Source organism: Taeniopygia guttata, chromosome 2 (assembly GCF_048771995.1).
Source record: "Taeniopygia guttata chromosome 2, bTaeGut7.mat, whole genome shotgun sequence".
Taxonomy (NCBI): Eukaryota; Metazoa; Chordata; class Aves; order Passeriformes; family Estrildidae; genus Taeniopygia; species Taeniopygia guttata.
Window position 1 is genome coordinate 107453702 of NC_133026.1, and position 21831 is coordinate 107475532.

Consider the following 21831-nt stretch of genomic DNA (forward strand, 5'->3'; position numbering starts at 1 on the left):
TTGTTTTAAAAACAAGTGGAAATATCCTGATTTCAATAGAAGCAAATACAAAAGTTGTGATATGTAGCTTAAGACATATGGATGTTTTCCTGCAGTGTACGTGCTGGCTGCTGTTAGCAGTTGTGGTGACGTACTGGTCCCCTTGGGAAGGCCATTGCAGGGTTCTGTTAGGGGAGAAAACACAAGCCATATCTATGTTTGTGACTATTCCCAGCTGGCTTCCCTACTAGTGACAGAAATAATTAGCATAAATAGATTTTTAGCTCTTTAATGCCTCTGACAGTATATTGAACTGAGAATACATTTCCAGAGAATCATACAACTTGTTATAACTTTTTTATGTTTCATATGTGATTTATTGCTACCTATTATTTATTATGAGTTTTTTTCTATTGTGAATATATTTGCACTGAAATACTCTTCAGGGAAGTGTTGCCTCAAAGTGGAAAATAAAGTAACTGTGAAGTTACTGCTCCCAGTACAGAATATACTAATTATGTAGTCAGAATATATCTATTGCAATTCAATGTATAGCTCTGTGATTTGGCTTATTGCCTAATCAGTTTCTAACTATGGAATTGACATGTTCAATGGCAGGGGTGTCTGCCAGCTGTGATGTACAGTAAGGCAAAGGTCTGATCAAATTATAAGTTTTCACCTGCAATTTTTTTGTATGCCATGAATAAACTCATCAAATCAGGCCTCTGTGTCTGTACTGAATAAATAGGAATAGTTAAATGGTTGCAAACAACTGATAGAGAGATGGTCAAGCAGGTGCAAAATGACAGATTATTTTTCAGAGTGTGAGTCCATATAAATAGCACATATAAGCGTGCATGAACACCCTTTATCACAAGAAGGACATTAAGTATGGCTGACTGAACCTTCAGCTCTGTGACAGACCTGGTTTTTCAGCTCCATCACAGAATGCTTTGTGATACCTTAATACAGGCACCTTTTCTGGTGCTGGAAAAGTACAGATTGCTACCCCCTATGTGCTCTTTGGTGATGATGAAAGTGTCTATTGTGCTATCTATTCATAATATGCACTTAAAGGTGCATATTATAAATCTTTTATATATTGGCATCACCAGAAGTTCTAAACAGGTAGCTCTCAGGAAGGCAAATTCTTGCTAGAAAATCTGAGATTTCAGTAGTGGAAAGGCAAAGAAAGCAGAAATTTCTTCTTTAACTGTCCTTGTCCATTGTACAACCAACATTAAAAGTTCAAAATTATTTATCTGAAAAATCTGACAGTTAAAAATGACAATGCTGAGGTATTTCATATATATGGACAGGTTCACTAGTGTTCTTTGGCTGCTTTCTGCTGTTCCAGTAATACAACAGAGCCATAAACTCAGCTGGATTTACAGCTGCTTTGTTTGCTAGAGCAATGAAAAGGGGCCAGGGTGTCCCTGTGAAAATGGCTCATATTCTGCAGCCTGGATTCTCAACAATAGGGACTTAAATCTACATTCAGGTGATTAAATAAGTGGCCTTCTTTTCTGTATTGCTGGGCTTACTTGTGTCCCACTGAGCCACTAAAGAAACTTGAGTTTAATAGTTTCTGATGTGCAAGACTACTTGCAATGGCTTCAGCTGTGGAATGAAGGACTGGTTTGGAGATGGGGCTTGAATAGAGTATAGAACAAGTTTTCCTAATTGCTGGATGAGGTGTAGTCCTAGGACTGTGTGGAGAAGGGATGATTAGGTGACAAACACTCGGCACTTGAGATGTAATAGTTCTGATTCAATGCTCAGTAGTCTAAAAATCAGAATGTGCCCAAGTGAGCCTAAAAAAAAATTGACAAGAGTAATTAATCCTAATAGAAAAGACACATATTGTTAACAGCAAATTGCCACTTCTTTCAAGTTGGACAAGAAAATGCAACACCACATCAACATGCCTTTGCATATTCTGTCCATGTTTTCTAGCTATGATCCTTACTGTGTTTATTTCTGTGAGGCTGGCAAGGATTTCTCTTGATTCTAGAGAAAGCATTAAAGTTGCACCTTACTTTAATCATGAAGGAAATGGACACTGCAACAGCAGAGAAAAAAAAGGTAGTTTAGATTTTGTATCTCTTCCAAATCTGAAAGAAAATTCTTTGGTATGGAATGTAGATGGGGAAAAAAAAACCCTGCAAAAAATATGGCAACAGAGCTCCTTCAAAATGGTTAATTATTTTTAAACCCTCTACTTCAGGAGTGCAATGCACTGTTATTAACTTTTGGGGTCAAACTAGATAGTTGGAAGCAGACTGGTTCTGAAATAAATTTCTTACAGCCAAATCAGAAAGGCTTGTTGCAATATAAACTTCTTGAACTATTGAACTTTTCCTCCTACACATTAAAGGACCAGATTCGAAATTTGTTCAGATCAGTACAGAATAACAGACTTCAGCTCAGTGCAATTTATATATGTCAGCTAAAGATATGATTTTCTCTGCTAATTTTTGTGGTTCCTGTCAGTGAAAATGGACCCGTGATCCAAGTGTTTTAGAATTTAAGCAATGCACCCTACATAGGAAAGTTAATTTTGCAGCAAGACTTCTGCTATTAGGAGAAGACAGAAGATATTAATTTACCTTGATTTTCTATGGACTTGTGAGGCAAGGCAGAATTTTTTCTGCTCCTTTCAGTTTAAAAATAATTTCTACTTTTAAATATCATGGAATAATTTTTAACTGGAAAGGAAATGGGACATCCTGATTTACTAAAATGCACAATAAATAAGAAGGAACTGTAAGCATGAAACACAATAAATATAGTCTAGATTTCAAGTGTTTCCTTTAGCTATGATTCAATAAGACAAATGGCTATTTTTAATTTCACTGCTATAATCCAATGGACTGTAACATAAAAACTAAGTTTATCACACTAGCCTGTCACTGAAGCAAAATCTAGTATGGTCATTCTAGTTCAGGAGGTTAAGATAAGATTGTTGAAAAAAGTGCATTACAAAATGGAAATGATTCTTTACTGAAAAGTTCCTGGAGCAATTTTTACGCTTATCTGAGAAACTTCAAAATGGAGTAGAGCATAGTCAATCTTAAACTGAATAGAACTCAGTTTCCCCCAACCTAAACCCCCACCTAAACTGTCCTCCCGACCCCAAACCAGCCTTCCCACCCAGTGTCTTCTTTTTCAGCCTTGAAATATAGTATTTATGAGCAGAGAAGTCTCAAATGTTTCCCTGGTCTGGGAATCATGGATTTAAAACATTTTGTCATCTTCTGTTATAGCCAAGAATTCTTTTAGTACCTTTGCTTCAAAGATAAAGTGATACACAGCAAGGTTCAGGGGAGGCAAGCCTGCTGCTGTTTCACATGAGCTTAGTGCCCTAACAGAACATCCTTGAGGGGGATTCCTTCATAGGGTTCCTAACCTTAAGCCAACCTTTCCAAAATCTTTCATCTGTAGCAGAGCAGAATGGGGTATCACAATATGTGTGTTTGCCCTCAGGAGGCATGGCAAAGGTTATGAGGAATTATTGACCTGCAGTGCAATAATGTCCCTCAAGACTAACCTTAAAACTTTCAGTTCTGAGTAAGTAAGACTAGCTGGATCTTTTCTATGTCTCAGGGAATATTACAGCTTTTCATAAAACTATGTATAAAGAGTACTGAAAAAGGGCAAGAGGAAATTGCCATCTTTTCTGAGACAGGCCTGCAAGGCACACAGATACTTAGTTTAAACCAATCTCTCTTTGTTGAGACGGTTGGTCAGACTTGTATTGCCAACATCAGTACAATCTTGACAATGCTAGGAAGGAGAAATCTGGCTACATCATATCTTCATCTTTTCATTTCAACAAATAGAATGAAGCTTAACATGCAGCTGTAGTGGATTCAGGGTTGGTGTACATTGGCTTGCAACTTTGAATTTGATGTAAGTAAAAATCTTTACATTAGATGCGGTTCTGGTCTCTAGATTGCAGGAGCAATTTCCAGCATTGCTAAAGTCTTTCTAAAATGAAGAATGCAAATTATTTTTCCAAATTAAACAAATATTTAATTTTCTTAAGGTGTAGCAGATTAAAAGACCTATCTCTTTTTCTAGGAAGATTTATTTTGTAGGCCAAAGATGCCTAGTAGGTGATGTAATGTCCTTCATCTCAGCTCAAAAGACAGACAGGCATGGGTTTTCATTTAAAATGAGATAAGGCTTGCAGAACAGTTTTTGAAGAACTTCTAAGCCATTTAGAATCACATCTAATGGAAATTTTTTTCCATTTTAATACCTGGTCTTATGGTTTCATGTAGTGGATCAAGGTATATATGACAGAGGAGGGCTACTTGGAAGGGCAAATTTGTTCTAATACTTTTTTCTTTACAATGTCAGTGAAATTTATATATTTATAAAGTAGAAACTGCATGCCCCTTCATACTCATATTTTTCAATTACATTAACATTTATATGTAGTGGACCTGCTTCTCACATCAACCACCATCTGCTCTACAAGTTTGTTCACCATCTCAGAATGTTGATCATTACACCAAAATATTTTGTACCTAGAATGTTTTACAAAGTATGCTTTAGGTGTCTTTGATATAGCTGGAAATCATATCAACAACTTCAGACAGATCTGTGTAATTTTTGATTTTCCAAGTCAAATTTTAAAGTAATCTGTGGAAAAATGATCCCCAAATCCAGAATAAAAACAAGATAATGATATTACTAAAAAGTCCAGTACTGCCTGTCAATCTCTTTTTCCAGTTTGATCAGAAATACTTGACCTTGATGAGATTTTAAAGAAAACCCTAAATAACTACAAAGAAGAGAAAGGTATTTCATTGACAACACCTGAATAGAGTTCTGTCTCATTAAAACTTCACCTTATAATTTAGCACAGTTTAACTATCAAAAATACCAGGAAATAAATCTTTGCCTTAAACTATGTGAAAGATTTTGGTAATTTCTATCAGGTTCCTAATAGACAAATACCTCAAAACTGCTACTTGTCAGAGAATCCAAGGAAGGAAAAATGAATGGGTGCTGATTCACTTAAAATTTTCCATCAGAAGACTGGCTGTAGTGAAATCCTCCTGTAAGAATATCACCCTTAAGAGCTGGTGAAGACCTGCACTCTGTGCATGCTAATGGCTCAGTGGCACATACCACTTGAAAATATAGTTTACGAATCTCAGTTTCACATTCAGCGATAACTTTAACAAACTGCATTTTTTTCCTTTTCTGTTTCTTTCTAAATATTTATTAGTTTTTTATTTTAGCCCAAGCATTACTTGTGAAAATGATGTGAAGGAATTTTATACGGTCATTAAACTGTTGCAATCCATATTGCTAACATAGGTCTTCTTCCACTGGTCTGATACTATAAATTAAAATCATAGAGAATACTAAATCAGTCAAAACCCTTTTCCTACTAAATGATTTTGAAGAACTGATCTCTTTGGAGGCTTGGGAGAATGAAACCCCAGCCATTCTAGCTCCAAATCTGGAGTCCTAATAATCCAACTAATATCTTTCAGACCATCAGTTTCTAGGAGAGGTCTGTTAATCTGGCAACATGAGAAAGATAGAAGTATTATAACATGATGAGATCTGGTTAAAAATTGTTTTAACCTGAGACTCTCTGGCCTGGTAAGACTCAAGTTTTGGAATAAAGGATAATGGAAAAACTCAACAAACAAAACCATCACCACTAGCAGAAGCAAATAGGAAAGATATTGAAACTAATGACTGCAATAAATGTTTGCATTAGAAATCAGTTACCACTGAGTATCACTAAACAGGTGATTTTCAGCCGGCTAGCAGCTAGATTACCTGCTTTAGTGAATACCGGTTATAAAGCCAGAAAACCTAGTTAAGTCAATTTTGTTGCTGGCAATGTAATCATGTTGAATACTTGTTGCCTTAACACTGCTAGGGAGAGAGCCATTTTCTTATTACCAAAACCCAGCATCCAAGGCTAATGCTTCAATAACACTAAAAACTCTCCTTACTTTCTCTACATATTGATGTTTCTGTCATTGCAAGGGGAGTGATTTTATCAGTTGAGTTAGAGATGGCCCAACATTCTATTTTGAATGAACTTTCTTATTATGGTTAAGCAAACCCCAGGTCAGTTCAGAAATCAGTCCATTAACTGAAAAGTTGTGGAAGGGAAGAACTGGCAATTGGAACTGACAGCTGACTTTTAAGATAGAAATTGGGGAACACTCCTAAATGTAATTGCTAAGGAAGTAGCAATCTGCAGCCTGAGTTACTTGAGAACTGTTCAGAGAGGAGCAGGACTTGTAGAGTGCTTTTTCTCACCTTCTGGTGACAGGAAACATGACCTGGCCACTACACATGGTTACTAAAAAGCTTGCAGTTGGCTTGCCATTGATGGACGAGTGTATCCTGCTCATTATTGCTGCTGCTTAGCTTTTACTTTGAGAATGAACCTAGGCTGCCCTTCAGCCCAAACCTGAACAGTGGCACTCTCCTCAAAGTTAAAAAGATGGCCTCTGCCACTTCTCTGGTTAAGACCACTGGTCAGGAGGTGACTAATAAAATACCCACATTGCTCCCTGCAGGTGAGTAAATTATTTCCAAGAGTTTTCCGGCTCTTACACAGCATACTGCAAAATATATGGATTTTCAGGTCCATTGTAATCCCCAAGCATTTTTGTGTGGAAACGACCTCATATATGGTTCCATGTTTGGCTAAGGCAATTAAATAACTACTCCTTTGCATGTCATGGAGATGTCATATTATGGTCCACATGAAAACAGACTGGCCCAAAATGATTTCTCACATCCCACCCCACAAACTCATGCTCAGACAAAGTGTTAGGAGGGAAGCAATGCTGCTGTGACTACCCTTACATCACGGGCAGTCCTGGCTGACAGGCCAGGATGAAATATGATGAAAATATAATGAAAGAAAAACCAGAGTGTACACCTTTGTATTTTGACTGTCTGATTGCCTCCTAAGGTAAGGGTTTGAGGTTTTGGATCATACATCTAAGGAGCTCGATCCTCTCATATTATATAGGGAGCACAGCTCAAAGCTCTTGATTTTAGATAATACTTCTGGGGACAAATTCTTTAAAACATGCATTGTTCTGCCTAATGTAGATATATCAAAGTTTTTTGGTTGATCCCATGAGGAACAAAAGTCTTAGGCATCTTTGACTTCCTGTGTCAATCAAAGTCAGTGGGAAGCACATTTAAGTCTGGAACAAATACCACTGGGGCTGTTCAGTGGTAAACCTGCAGGGAGGTTTTTCTTCCACTATTACTGAAGCAAAACACAGTGCACTATTTCTTAAAGACTTTTTTAAAAAAGCTCAAAAGTTGGAGGAGGGTTTTTTTGCCTTTTGCTCACAGTTGCTTCTGATTCAGCATAAAATTCGTAAGTGTGATGCACACTTATGAGAGAGGAAATCTGAAAGATGACACCCTTTTACAGTTTACCATTATGTGAATATAAACAGCAAACACATTCCCTTTCTATAGAACACCATTTTTAGAGTTGGATTTATTGCCTGTTTCATCATATCCCTGCTATGAACTGGTGAAAAAATGTGTACTTTCCAAAGAAGGGTGTGGTGATGTTTTTCACCTGTGATTTTCACAGATGAGTGTTGATATCTGTTGTGTCCCCCAATAAACCTTCTCTTTAAAGTTTGATAATACAATTTCCAAATAATCTTTTAGTGAAAGACAGATGGTGCTTGGATCTAATTTCACATAAAGAATAAGGGGTCAGAGGACTTGTACTGGACTTTGTTCTGTGTCCACCCAAAGAATATTAACCCTCTTTTTTTCTTGTTAAGCCATGGAGTCTCTCACAGGTATATATTGTAGATGATCTTGTCTCTACTTACGTGAAAAATAGCATCTAACTTCAGTATTTTTATTGCAATCATGGTATATATTTTTAAAAAGCACAGTACTAAGATGCATTGGTTAGAAATAGCTATTACAACAGAAATATATATTTTTAATGAGCCCTGAAGCCAATATAACAGCAATTATGAATTTAATTCACTACCATAATAAAGTAATTTATTTATCATAATAAATTATCTCAGAATTAAAAAATAAAATATTACTTTAGCTGCAGTCTGTCAGAGGGGGCAGATTAAAGCATTCTGCTTTAAATGAGACATTAGAAAAGACAAATCAGGCAATTTTATATTAGAACATTAAAGGCCTTATGAAAACCAGAGACATTTTGGTGACAGAAGAGAAAATGTAATTCTCACTGGAGCTAGGAATCCAACTTTCTCTTCAGAAAAAGGGGTCTATAACTGAGAGAAATGTTTTGCATTTCTTTTTTTTTTATTTAGCTGAAGAAAAAACAAGTGTCTATTTAGATTCTAAGGATTAAGTTATAAAAAGCCCCTCAGACTGACCTCCAGTATTTTGGAAGAAAGCCCAGTGAGTAATGAGGGAGTAAGAGAATGAGAAAGATGGAAAAAATTTTTTTTTCCTTTCTTTTGTATGCTTACAGTGCCTTCAGGGACTTTATCTCAGTATGTTGAGTAAACAACACAATGGAATTATACAGGTATACTCCCTCACCACATGTTTAAATTATGCAACAAATGTTTGATTGGTGACTTTGTACTGAAAAGTGCTTGATCATTTCAACTTTCTGGTAAAAGAGAACATGACTTAAAGGCAACTGAGTTAGAAAATAATACAGCGACACACAAAAATTTGGCAGCAAAATCACTGTGAGAGATTGAAGCATCATCTCTAATATAAGCAAGCAACCCTGAGAATTGGAAGCAGAGGATTTCAGATAGCTTGGGAATTTGGCTGCCTCTGTGGCAGATACAGTAAACAGCTTCAGAATGATTGTGTATTTTTTGCTAATCACTTAGGCCATGAGATAACAGCTAAGTTGACATTTTGTGTGCAAGAAGTGAAACTGCTTACTCTGGTTCCCTATTTTCTGTCATTTTTGCAGAAGAGTGACTGTCAGCAGTGTACCCTGAGTGCAATAACAGTACAGCACATTGGCAAAAAGACAACCTAGAGACTTATGTGCCCCCAAACACAAACCCTCTCTGAAATTTTCTCAAGTTTTAAAATGATAAATGTTGCTATCTTTGCACATCATCTAGTAAGAATGCAGAGTGCAAAAAGAAAGGAAGTTGAAGGTTACTTAGGACCTCTTTTTTTTTTTAGAAATATGCCCAGCACTTGCTCTTTAGCTTACTTTCTTATCACACTTCAATATGCAGTTCCATCACTGCTGTTTAGTGATAATTTCATGACTTGGTGTTGCAATTGGTTTTGTTATTAGAACTACTTTAAAACATTTCTCTCTCTTTATCCACAGTTGTACGTTTTTATTTGCACTTAGGTACTGTTGCTGAAAAAATTGTTCATGAGATGACAATGTAATTTTCATTGATGATATATCCTTGGTAAAGACAGTTCTCTTTAGGGAAGGTAGAAGCGGTGTTAAAAACTAAAAATTGAAAAACAATTTATCTTGAAGTCACATAAAATTTGCTCTTTATCAGGTGATGTAAAAACTCGCATGTAGATAGAGGATAACGCTGTTTCAGGCTTTGGTCTTAGGCATTCAGAAAAGGGCTTCTTTCTCCCTATGCCCCCTTCATTTAAATTTAATAAGAAATACATCAGTGCTAAAATGATGTATGCATTATTTGATTGTAATATCACTCATAGTCTGTAATGTTTTCTTCTGATACTATGTTTTCCCCAAAGGTACGAATAAAGTACTGAACCTATCACAATTATCACTTTGCTCTAGAAAAAGAAACAATACATTGTCTTTCCAACCTGTATTTCACTTTTCTGCATGCACATAAATATGTGCTTACAGTTATTACCTTTGTTAATATCACAGGCAACATCTGATTTTAATGCTGAAGAGAGGTGCATATGGCCTTCAGCAGTTCATCCTACCAGTCTAAGTGGTGAACGCCCATAATCTCTTTGGAAGAAGCACATCTAAAATTGGAACAGTTTTGTGTAGAAATTCTGACAGTCCATTCTTTCCTCTAGTGAAATCATGGAGATTTTTACAATGGGTGGGTAAAAGATTATCTTGAAATTTTGCTGAGTGCTTCCATCAATGATAAGGGAAGTGTCAAATCACATAAGGAGTAAATATGGAGAGTATATTCAATTCAAGCATTTTTGGAAGCAGAAAGAAAATACCTAGAGACATGAGAAATAAGGTATATGGTTATAAAGAAGAGTAGAGGTGGATGTTTCCATAGGAAGCAAGAGAAAAGAGATTTGTCTGTCTTCAGAATCACTTACACGACATTCAGAAAGGGGTCAGCAAGTTTCTTGGTACAATTCTTTTTCCTTCCGTTCTTGAAAACTCTTCAGATACTTGGAAAAAAAAAGAGTTTGAAAGGTGGACAGAACACAAGACTAGGTTAACTGGAAAGCCAGTGTTGCCTAATTTGCATGAGACCTATGTTGTCAAGTATCTTTCAGTGATAATGCATGTGTTTATAAGGAGCTGATGAGTACTAATTAGGCCACACACATCTTCTTTGGATTGTTGGGTCTGTGAAATATGGAACATAACACATCTCTCCTTCTGCAGAATGGTGAGAAAAGCAAGTAAACCTCACCAAAATGCCAGAAAAAATATTACTATTTTCATGTCCCTAGTTGTTGTGACTAAAAGTTTGGGGTTTTTTTTTCCTATAACTGGATACTCTGACACACTGGATACTCTGACACATGTCAAGGCAGAAAAATGTGATTTGTTTATAGAACAGAACCAAAGTGCTTCCAAAGCCCAGATATTCAAGAAGGAGGTATGTGAAATGGCTTGTGCTGGAAAAGATCTGGGGCTGACAGCTACCAAATAACTAGGATGGTCCTAGTGCCTTGCAGTGGCAATAAAAAGCAATGTGATCTTGTGTAGTAAAGCAATGGAACAATTACTCTGCACAGCAGCATTGTAGTTGTACCTCTCTGGCCAGATCACACCTGCATTATTGCCTCCAGTTCCACCACCTACAGAAAGGTACCAATAAATACAGGTTTATGATTCAATGATTCAAAGAGTGAGTTAAAGATGAGGAACAATTAAAAGGTCCCTACTATTTTACTCAGCCCAATAGCAAATATGGAAATGGATGAGCTCATATAAGACAAATATAATTTTAAAGCAGGATGAGAAAAATATCCAGAATTAACTATGCTTAAATAAATATCGGCTGCATATGAAAACTGTATTTTTTTTCATGGTAAAATTTTCCCCATGGGAATGCCATCATTTTTACAGCAAGTTTGAGAAGAACCCTGGAGAGCATATGTCAGAGAGCAATCATGAATTTGTAGTTATAAGAATGCATTCAGCATATATTTGTTGTTATTATTATTATTATTATTATCATCATAATTATTATAATTATTAGTATTATTTAAATAATATTCAATTAAATATAAGAGGTAGGGTAATCGTGAGCTGCAGGAAAGAAGATAAGTTGTAGCTATATGTTCCTCATCAGATTCACAAATTATTGCAAGAAATAATTTCTTTTTAGTCAGATGTAAAATGAAAAATATGGAATGCAAAACATGAGTTAAAGATCGATGGGAAGCAGACTTGAGTGCTCAGAGTTCTGCCATGAAATCATAGGAGCCTTATCAGGTGACGTTGAATGGGATATCTCTTCAAGGAAATTAATTTTCCAAAAGTCTGGACTTATTTTCCTTATAGCTTGAATTTCTGTAGACCCCAGAGACAAGGTTTCTGGTAATGCTGCTTTCTTAAGGCGACACATCAAAGAGAAGTTTTGCCTTGAGTTAACATCAAGAGTTAGTGAGAAGAAATACAGCAGACAGCCAGACCATCTGTTTTAGAGACCCTTCAGACCAGTGGTGGCATGAACATGGCCAGGCAGAGCCCAGCTGAGAGCCTGGGCTGATTGGGGAAATTTGTCAGCCTGCTCACTTCCGTTTAAAACAGCAGCTCCTAGCCTTGCTAAAATGGGTTTAAAATTGGTTCTTGACAAACTCATGTATAGTCTCAAGGCTGTTATTCTTTCACCATCATGGAGATTATTGCTGCTCTGCAGACCATGCTTGGATCTTGAAGATGACATACTACAGCATGTTGGAAAGTCAGTCATGTAAAAAATCAAGAAATGAGCTAGTAAACAAAAATTCACATTATCCTGACCGGCTTTGCTAGCTGGTTTAAACGAGAGTGATAAAGTTATGTTTCCTGCACTGGCTCTGTAGTTCTTTCCGTAGTTTTCTATAAGCCTCTTGTGGAAGACAGAATTTAAATGTCATGGATCATTGCCAGCGGAAAAATGAAACTTCTCTTGGGTGGGAGCAGAGAATGTCAATGGCTTGTTTGAGCTTCGGATTCATTTTGCAGACACACAACTCAATTCAAGGAGATTTGGTAGGATGAGATAAACAAGTGTTGACAAAACGTAGAAAAGAAACAGACTTTCACATACTTATGGAAGGTAGGTAAGCTGCTTCTCTGAAAGGGAGCACTTTAGAGGCTGATCTCTTGCCAAGCTTAAGCTGCAGATTGCTGTGTAGCTTGTCTGTGTTTCATTCCCTTCCCTGGGTTAGACACGGTTTCTTATCCCCCAGAAATGAAAGGTGGATGGGCAGAAAAAAAGAGGGGAGGGAATGAAGTATTTTTCTCCAGTTTTGATGGTATCAGAACAGACATGATCCAAATGTGGCACCATCACTACTTAATGTGAGAGCTATCTATACACAAATCAAGACAGTCTGAAAATACACCTAAAGAAAATACCTTGATTATGTTCCTGCACATTAGGTAGAAAATGCAACTCTGAAACATTTTTTAGAGTACATATCTCTCTTTTTTTTTTTTTTTTTTTTTTTTTTTGCCAAGACATTGACACAAACTTCTGTGCTTCTAGGCTAAAAAAGAGTGCTTTTCTAGAAGAGACTGAAGGATGAAGCTCTCTGAGGTATCTTACTCACTTATTTTGTAAATAGATTTTAGTGGGATAATTTCCATTATTAAAATAATCATACCAATAAAGTATTTGAAACAGAGTTCTATGCATTACTGAGGTAGTCTTTTACTGAACAGGAAACAAGATTAGGGCTTTGCAGACAGAATTATCAGTTCTGATTGAGTGGATTTGAGGTAACATTTCTTTCTCACTTTGAATCTCTTTAGTTTAAAGTTACATCTTTTTGAATTCTTCATCTTTTACAAATGTTTCTGTGCACTTACTACCTAGGGCATCTGTACACTAGTGCAGACTACTAATTAGCCTTCTTTTTTGAAGTAACTTTTCTGATGTAGATTAAATTAGGTTTTAACCAGTGTGACTGCAGAATTCAGTTCAACTGAGAGAAGGCAATAATCTAGAGAGTTTGCATTAATGTGAAAGAGAGTGGGATGTGTTTTCTCAAATGGGATAACAACTGGGTATGGTTGATCCATCTATGCAGGTATTTTGTGTTTTTATCAATGCCCTTGTGACACTAGTAATGCACAGTTGGAATGAAAGGTAACTTGTCAGGGAGTAGAAAGATGGATAGAAAACTCCTAATGCATACATCTTGTACATAGTTTCTCGTTGTATAGACTTTTGTATCCTTTGATAAGCCCAAATATTTATGAAAATAAGGACAAGTTCCATAGGTAGAAAAATATGAAAATATCTACATTGTGAAGTATCTATGGAAAGTAAACAAGAAAATTAAATGAGAGTATAATGAGATAGTTTCTTGAATGCATTCAATGTCCTTTGTGTATACAGGTGTTCATTTTCAAGTACTGCTACGTTGTGTCCATGAGAATATATATATACAACTCAACTTCTTCAAAATTAACCTCTCCCTGTATAGATATCATATTTCTCAAAGGATCAGCTATTAGATTTTCTTAAATCCTCTTCAAATTAGCAACATAATTAAATCCAAACTCTGATTCTCACAAGTGGTGCTCATTATGTGTTTTGGTGTAACATATAAACTGTTTTAGCTTTTGTCTGGGAAATAATAATATACCAAGCCCTATTTATACATTGATTTTTCTATCTCTTTGTGGCCCAAACAAAATAAAATAGAGGAGAAAAAGTGCTGCAAGGCTTAGGCTTCTGTTTGTTATTAACAGACCCTCGGTACTTTATTTCAACTGATGAAAACAACAGGTGAAGATATGACTAACACTGAAGAAGGCTTCAAGCATCAGCACTTTCAGTACAACCTTTTATACACTTCATCTTATATGCATTACACCTGTGTGCCCTCTCTGCCCTTTTGTGATTGGTCAGTACGCCTTAGCACTCCAGATCTCCTTGCCTTCAACAATGGTCACCTGTCCTACACAGCTGTAGCCCATTGGGGGTGAGGCTCAGCCCCAGCCCCACTCCCAATTACAGCAAACTGTGCCCGCAAGGAACAAAAAGGCTGACTGTACTATGTATACAACCAACAACTCCTCACTGACACAGTGCTGAAGAAGAAAGGAGAAACAATTTCAATCATCGTGTTAATAAACCCTCTATGTCTAGTATAAGTTCTCATTGAAATGTTTCTTAGGAATTTGAATGGAGATGTAACTAAGCAAACAAGCATCATGATTCTTCTTGCAGTAGGCTGGACCAAAGAAAATTCAACACTGCATGTGGTCCACAGCTGAAACTGAGGTGAAGGAAGGTGAAGTACTGCTCAGTCAACCCTGTGATACCCAGTGACTACCCTCTGTTTTGATCTCAGAGCCATATATGCCCCTCAGCAAGTCCTGAACCTGACTGTTGTGGCATAAGAAAAAAAAAACAAAACCACAGAACAGGATGACATCCATAAACCAACTCTAGGGCAAAATAAATACCATCAGGAAAAAGAACCAAGACCATCATATTCATAAGCAAAGAGTCTGCGTATCACTTTCCTTATTCATTGCTCGGTAATGACAACTTCAAAAGATTATATTTCCATTTACTTTGACAACAAACACATTCAATCTATAGTTATTGAAGCTGGTTATTTCAATATCAATTTATTAGCAGCATTAACATGAATGCTGGTTGTTTTTAAATGCAAAACAATGTCTTTGTCACTAATTTTAGAACTAATTTTAATTCAAACTTGACATTAATATAAACATGACAATGCCACTTTGCCACTGCGTATTGCCATCATGTATTTTTATTTTCTCATGGGAACTGACAGAATATGATTCAATGACAATATTAATATAAGCCTATGAATAACAATAAGGATTTATAATAATATTAACATACATTACATCATCTGTATTGAATCTGTCAACATGAATATCTTAGATTTTGTGGTATACATTTTCATGCGTCTATAAATGTCTTCATTAATATTCACTTATGATTACTCTTAAGCTTATGCATGGTCTCTTTTATTATGCAAATAAGGGTTATAACACTCAAAGAGGGCAACTCTCCATACATCACTTTTATCTTTAGTAAGTCCTGTAAAAAGGAAGTAGTTTAAAAACTCATCCTCATTAATTAAAATTGGTTTACATTCTTGAACTAAAAATGTTCGTAGTAAAGGATATCTATGAAACTATTGCATAGCTTTTGTATATAAAATCTCTCAGAAGAAAAACTATGCAAAAAAAAGTATTTTTCAGTACTGACAAAAAGAATAATGAAAAGGAAGATATTTACAGCTTGTAGTGAAAGTTTTATCTCTACATACATCCAGGTGCAATTGGGGACAATAAGACAGTCACAAAGGCAGTTCTAAATGATGCATAGTTGTTTGAGGGCATATGGTACATTTCACTTTTAACTGAGATTTTTTTCTACCCTTTTAGTGTTTTATGTTAGAATCTTAACAAGATTTGTTAGTCCAGCTTGTTTTCTTTAAAGTACAGTTGCTAAAAAAATCCAAGGAGGAAAACTAGTGTCACAGCCATCTGTGAAAAGAGACAGAGCAATAAATGTGTTGAATTGTGGTGAGATCTACACCAGTAACGATGAAGGTCTCTGGGGAAATCTTCACATGCTGTTGATCTTCTAGTGAACTGGACCATCAAACACATCACTAACATTACAAGGAAATAAAACCTTTTTCTTACATCTTCCTTCATTGTCTTTAAGAAGAAAAACCCATCTGTAGAGATTAGTAATTAAACTATCTCAAAATGAAAGTGTGAGTGATATCTTTTAGCCCCAAAGAGTTTAGAAGTTATCCTTCTGTTCTTGTGAGAATGCAATTTGATTAAGTAGTCTCTATTGTCCATATTGAGAAAAATGCTACCTGAAAGTGAAGACTTTGATTCAAAGAGATTTTTTTAGAATGTCTGTAGGCAACTCATATGTTTATATTGAAGCTTCAGCTCAGGAGCTTTCCTGAATTGTGAGGCGATTGTTAAAATCCACACAGCCATGCCTAGTGCAAAATTTCTGAGGCCCAACACTGTACTTCTTTCTCTAGCCAGTGTCATCATTCATTAGCAGATACAACTTGTCACGTATGATTAAAAATGTATTAATTAAAATTGCTGTGTCAGAAGGTTAACTATATGATTTATGCTACTTGATTATAAGTGTCTTTAGAGAGATGTTAGTCTGGATTCCTATTTACGCCATAAGATATATTCCCTTTTAACTCTGAAAGATGAGTTTAACCAAGGGAAAGGAGGAAGGATATGTTAAGAGAATACAACTTTTACTCGGAAATGGCTTCAAGAACCCTTCTACAGGTAAGTTTGTGTTGGGATAGGCAGAGGGAACCTTGCTCTGGGAAGTGGCCTGGCAGACACTGTTGCACATAGGGTACAGGGAGAGATCTTGCTGCTTCTGGAGGGGGCTCCCCAGACCTGCAGTGCAGCACTCTCAGTCACGGGGCAGCACAACCTGTCTCTCTTTCCTTTGGTGGAAGTTGTCACAGCCAAATTCGACAGCCAAGCAGCACAGCCAGGTTCTGGCAGGAGTAAAGCTGGGAACTTCCCACTCCTCCCAGTCCATCTGCTGTTTAAATGAGGGTTTGCGTGTTTATGAGCAGCTTCCATGCCAGGGTCAAACATGGACAACTGTAATTCTCTTGTAGGGAATGCTATATGCAATTACTGCTATGGATGGCTGCTGTCAGTTTGAATACTGCAGGACAAGGTGCTGTTTCAGCAGCTGCACAAAAAATCACCAATGACTAGGAGTAAAATTAATCAACATGTTTAAGAATCTTCCTAAGAAATTACAGTTATCTGTGGCTTTGATTTTGGTCCTTTGGGAGTCGCATAGCATATAATGGGATCATCAATGTTTCCTTTGGGTTAGTCCACCATGTGCCTTAAGTTGAAATTGGGCTAGATTTCATGTCATCTATTGTATTTAAGTTCCTTGCTCTCTTGGGTCTGTACACAAAATCTTTGTACAGCAGAATCAACATGGGATCAACTAGAGAGATGATTTTGGTCCTGGTCAGTTCTTCCTATATGAGCTGTGTTGAGTGGTATGTTTGCTGTCACTCAGGGTCTTGAGATCTGACTCACATCAAGTCAGTCCTGGAAGCAATGGAATCCGATGTAGAGATTTGTGTTTGTAAAAGAAAAAGCATTCAGGGAAGGAAAGTATTTTGAGATGGCAAAAATGGACTAAAATTATTTTTTAGGTATGTATGTTCAGAGGAGAGCCATTTCATCTTTATTTTTCTGAGCTTCAACTTTTGTTACTGGTATATTGGTTGTACTTCCACTTGGGTCCTGTGTTGTCTTCAGGATATGCTGGATCTGCTACTGGAGTGGAAATTGGGAGTAACAACCAAGGAAAACAATCTATTCTTATGCTTTAGGAAAGATATTGAGCAATTCTGTCTGCAAATTTACTACTCTAAGCTGTTTGTTTTCAAGTATTAAATGAAAAAAACCAAAACTCATGCCCTCTCAAACCTTAGAGCAGCATGCAAGATTGCTGCTTAAAGTCCAAAAAAAAAAAAAAAAAAAAAGAACAAAAATGTCAGCGAAACACTAAATTAATGAATGTTCTGTCATATATAATAAGAATAATGAAAATAAAATTAAGTATGAAATAGTATGCAGAATATTACATTGACTCGATTTCTAGGCTTTCAGAGGTATTGAAAAAAGTCTCGTTTCTGCAAAATATTTATTTTGCGGTTGAATTTCTGTGTTTTATTTTCATTTAAGATGCAAACTTTTATATAGCGACACTTATGAATTCAGAAAAAAAAATTGAATTTATTTTATAAATCCTTCTTATAGATTTCTTTATAGACTAATAGAAATCTGCTAGATCCCTATTATAAAATACTACAAATCTTTGATTAGATGTTTTTAATCTCTAAGATTTTTCATGGCATTTTGGCATGACCTACAATACCATTGTAATTATTATGTGTGTAGGCATTTTCACAATATTTGGAAATAAATTACCTATCAATTCTTGCTTTTAATAAACAATCTCAGAACTTTTGCACTGTCCTTATAGCCTAGTTTAAAGGCTAGTGATAAGCAGTTTAATTGATTTCAATAGTCTGTAACTCTAAGACTTTATCAGAGGGGCAGAAAGTCATGCACAAACTGTAAGTCATAGTTGATTTACATGAGAAGTCTCAGGAGGGGTGGATTGAAGGGGTGGTTTTATCAAATAGAGATCAACATTTATACCTGATGAAATAAATTTTAAAAATTTGGAAATATTTTCCCCTATCTTTGGATGCTGTTTAATGAGTTCGTGACTGAATTAAATTTACTCTTTGGATCTTCTTCATTTTACAGACATTTATAGTGAACAGGACCAAGCTAACCACTGCTCTTTTCCCAGGAAAACTGGATGATACTGTTAATATATCAGCTGCAAAATATTCATGTTAACCTTTATATTGTCCCCTACTAGCTTCAGCATCATCATTAACTGAAGTGTGACTCACTTCCCGAGGATAAATTGTTCCATTTAAGAGGCCACATGAAGAGCATTACCTGCACGAGCAGGGAAGAGTGCTGTGCAGTTTGGCAGATACCACTTAAGAAGAAGTGTTGGAGCAGGTGATGCAAAGAAGGGGAACATAACGAGGGCCACAACTCCCTTAGACTGCAGTGCCCAATTAATTGCTCTCATGTCCATTTTACCCCTTGGAATACCCATGTGGATAAGTGATACACAGAGGTACTGAAAAGGTGAGAGAAAGCTGTAGACAGTTGAGCAGTCTGTATATTTGCCCTTGGAAAAAAGGGACTCTGGGTGTACATATAAATTAATTTATTGGCTGGTCTTCTCTACTTTTTTTTTTGTTACTATTAACTCTCCCTGTGAGATATCTTTTCATGGCTTGAATTTTTACAGGAAGAATCATGTAATTCGATGCAATTTAGGACTGTCCTGGACTATACTGGATTCAGAGTGGCATTATATGTTTCAACCTAAGCAGTTTATCAGCTATACTGAAAGTAATAAACATAAGAGAAAATATATCTTTTAAAATTAAAGGAATGTACAGAAACAGATTCAATCATCAGCTAGTTCTTTAAAAGCTGTTAAGTGTATATAATACCACAAACCATGCAATTGATATTATTTAGGAACACTTTCAAAAAAGGTGCCACTCTTACCAGAGCTTCTGTGAACTTCTGGACACAGGTTTTACTGAATCTTGACTTTCATAGTTACTTTAAATTATAGACTTAAAATAAAAGAGCAACCTATTAATAAATACCATTCTATTTCAGCACAAAAAATTGCGCCAAAGTAATGGTAAGGCTCTGATTTAAACAAAGAGGAGATTTAAGGAAATAAACACCTACAGTGACATTACAGCATAAATTTCAGCTATCTGAATTGCAACCCATTGAAGGCAGAGTTTGTCTTAATGGTTATAATTATTTTGGAGTCTTTTTCTCTGTAGGCAGTTCAGCTTCTCAAAAAAACACCATTTCTTTTGTCCTTCTCTTTGCCCTTATCCAAATCTATACAATCTAAACCACTGTAATGTTGAAATAATGAAAATCATTAGCAGAATGTGTGAGGGAAGTATTATTATCCTCAGTTTTTCGTATGAAGAATCGTAATAAAGACAGAAGTAAAAGGATTTGACCAGTTTCACCTAGGAAGTCTGTGGCACAGTAGGGAATAGAATGTGAGTCTTCTAAATCTAAGGTTAATTTCCTAACTTCTGACCCATCTAACCTCTGTAATTAGTCTCCTTTCCCATGTCCCAGCTGAGTGTGACTAAATATAACTCTAAGATATTGTGTTGATCCTTGATTTGGTTTGTGTTGGCTTCCTCCCATTCTTCCTCACATTCTTATTCTGTATTCCTTTTGTATAAGGTTTTCTTTTTTCTTATGAGATAGTATCTGAGAAATAAATAAATAGATAAGTTAATTGCTGGGTTAGTCAATTATAGTGTCCTTGACCCTTAGTGCTGATCCAAGTTTTGAGAAATTTTCATGATGAAAATTATAAGTGCTGTAACATGACAGAAATACATAATTCTTAAATTTCAATCTTCTATTAGGAACAAAAAAAAAAAAAAAAAAAAAAAAGAGAAGAGAGAAGAGAAGAGAAGAGAAGAGAAGAGAAGAGAAGAGAAGAGAAGAGAAGAGAAGAGAAGAGGAGTTCATCAATTCTTTTGTTCATCAGAAGATCTTGTAATGCATGAGTCTTAAGAGACATTTGTTTTCCATGGTATTCTGCCATCTTTAGCTGACCCCATTCTTCCTTTCATTGCCTAATAGACTGGTCTGGGAGGACCTCATTTGGATGGAAGGAGGAAATATTCTTCCTCAGATAGAATGAGGGCAAATCTAGTCATCTTCAGCAGCTCGATACACAAGCCCCAGTTACATCAAAGCAAAGTCTGGGTGAGATCATTAGAGAAAGAATTTCTGAATAAATCTATATAAAAGTGTCTGAAAAGGTTAATTAATTAATAAATTAATTCTTACTGGCTAAGACCTCCAAAATTAATTTTGCTACAAGCAGATTTGTACACTAGTCTCCTTTGAACCCATATGACAAAAAATACATTCAAGTTCCTTACCCCACTTTCTGTCAATCTTAGTCCTGTTTTTAAATATTCAAAATTTTAACAATCATAAAACATCCAAATGTGTAGAAGTTTCTGCAGTTAACAGAGACTGACTTTCAAAGCTATGAGCTTTTTGATCTCCTAAAGATCTGAGAGCATTTTGTAGTTTACACTTGCATAGAGGTGTTTCAAAAGAGATATGATTATCTCATATTCATAAAAAAGCATAATGAGTTATTTTTATTTTTTAAAATATACAAAGCATTTATTTGTGTGAACATTTTTCCAGAAAACCCCAAAGGTTTATGAGACAAAAGATACAAGGAGCATTAACTTTGAAGGAACATAAGAGAACATGTGAGTTTTTATTCATATTCTTTTTTTATTATATGAAAATGAAGTAGTCCCTTAAATGGAAGAAATCCAGCAAGTTACTTTTTCGAATCAGTTTTCTGTCATCATTAGTGGAAAAAAATACATATAAAATTTAATGGGTGTGAACTGATTGGCAAGAAAATTTGCAGGCTAAAAAGAAATACTGAAAATACTTCAGATCTCTATTTTCTGGGTCAAGTATGATTTTAAAGCAATCTGTGTATGTCTTAAGCAAGTAGAGGTTATAATCAAGAGAAAATAAAATAGATAATTCTATAAATAAAATGTCTATTTTCCTGAGTAATTTCTAGTTTGCATGAATAATCTAGATTACTTGAATTCACCCACAATGTTTAGTATACCCACATTTGGAAAAAATTGAACTTTTGCTGAACTGTCAAACATATAATTTCCACTCAACTAATTTTTTTTATTGGTTTATTTTTTTTCCAAGAGAATGAACAGGTTAGTCAGTTATGGAATGTTTGATAAGGGAAAAAGATTCATTCTTAA

At 35.7% G+C, this 21831-nt stretch overlaps 1 long non-coding RNA gene across 1 annotated transcript in view; it reads left to right on the plus strand.

The window, feature by feature from the left end:
- The window catches only part of LOC115493864 (uncharacterized), a 47761-nt gene extending 27466 nt beyond the window's left edge, over positions 1–20295 (plus strand). Inside the window, exon 3 of the long non-coding RNA XR_012054371.1 lies at positions 18813–20295. This is a non-coding gene — a long non-coding RNA (uncharacterized lncRNA). The remainder of the gene's footprint in view (positions 1–18812) is intronic.
- Positions 20296–21831: the final 1536 nt, after the last annotated feature.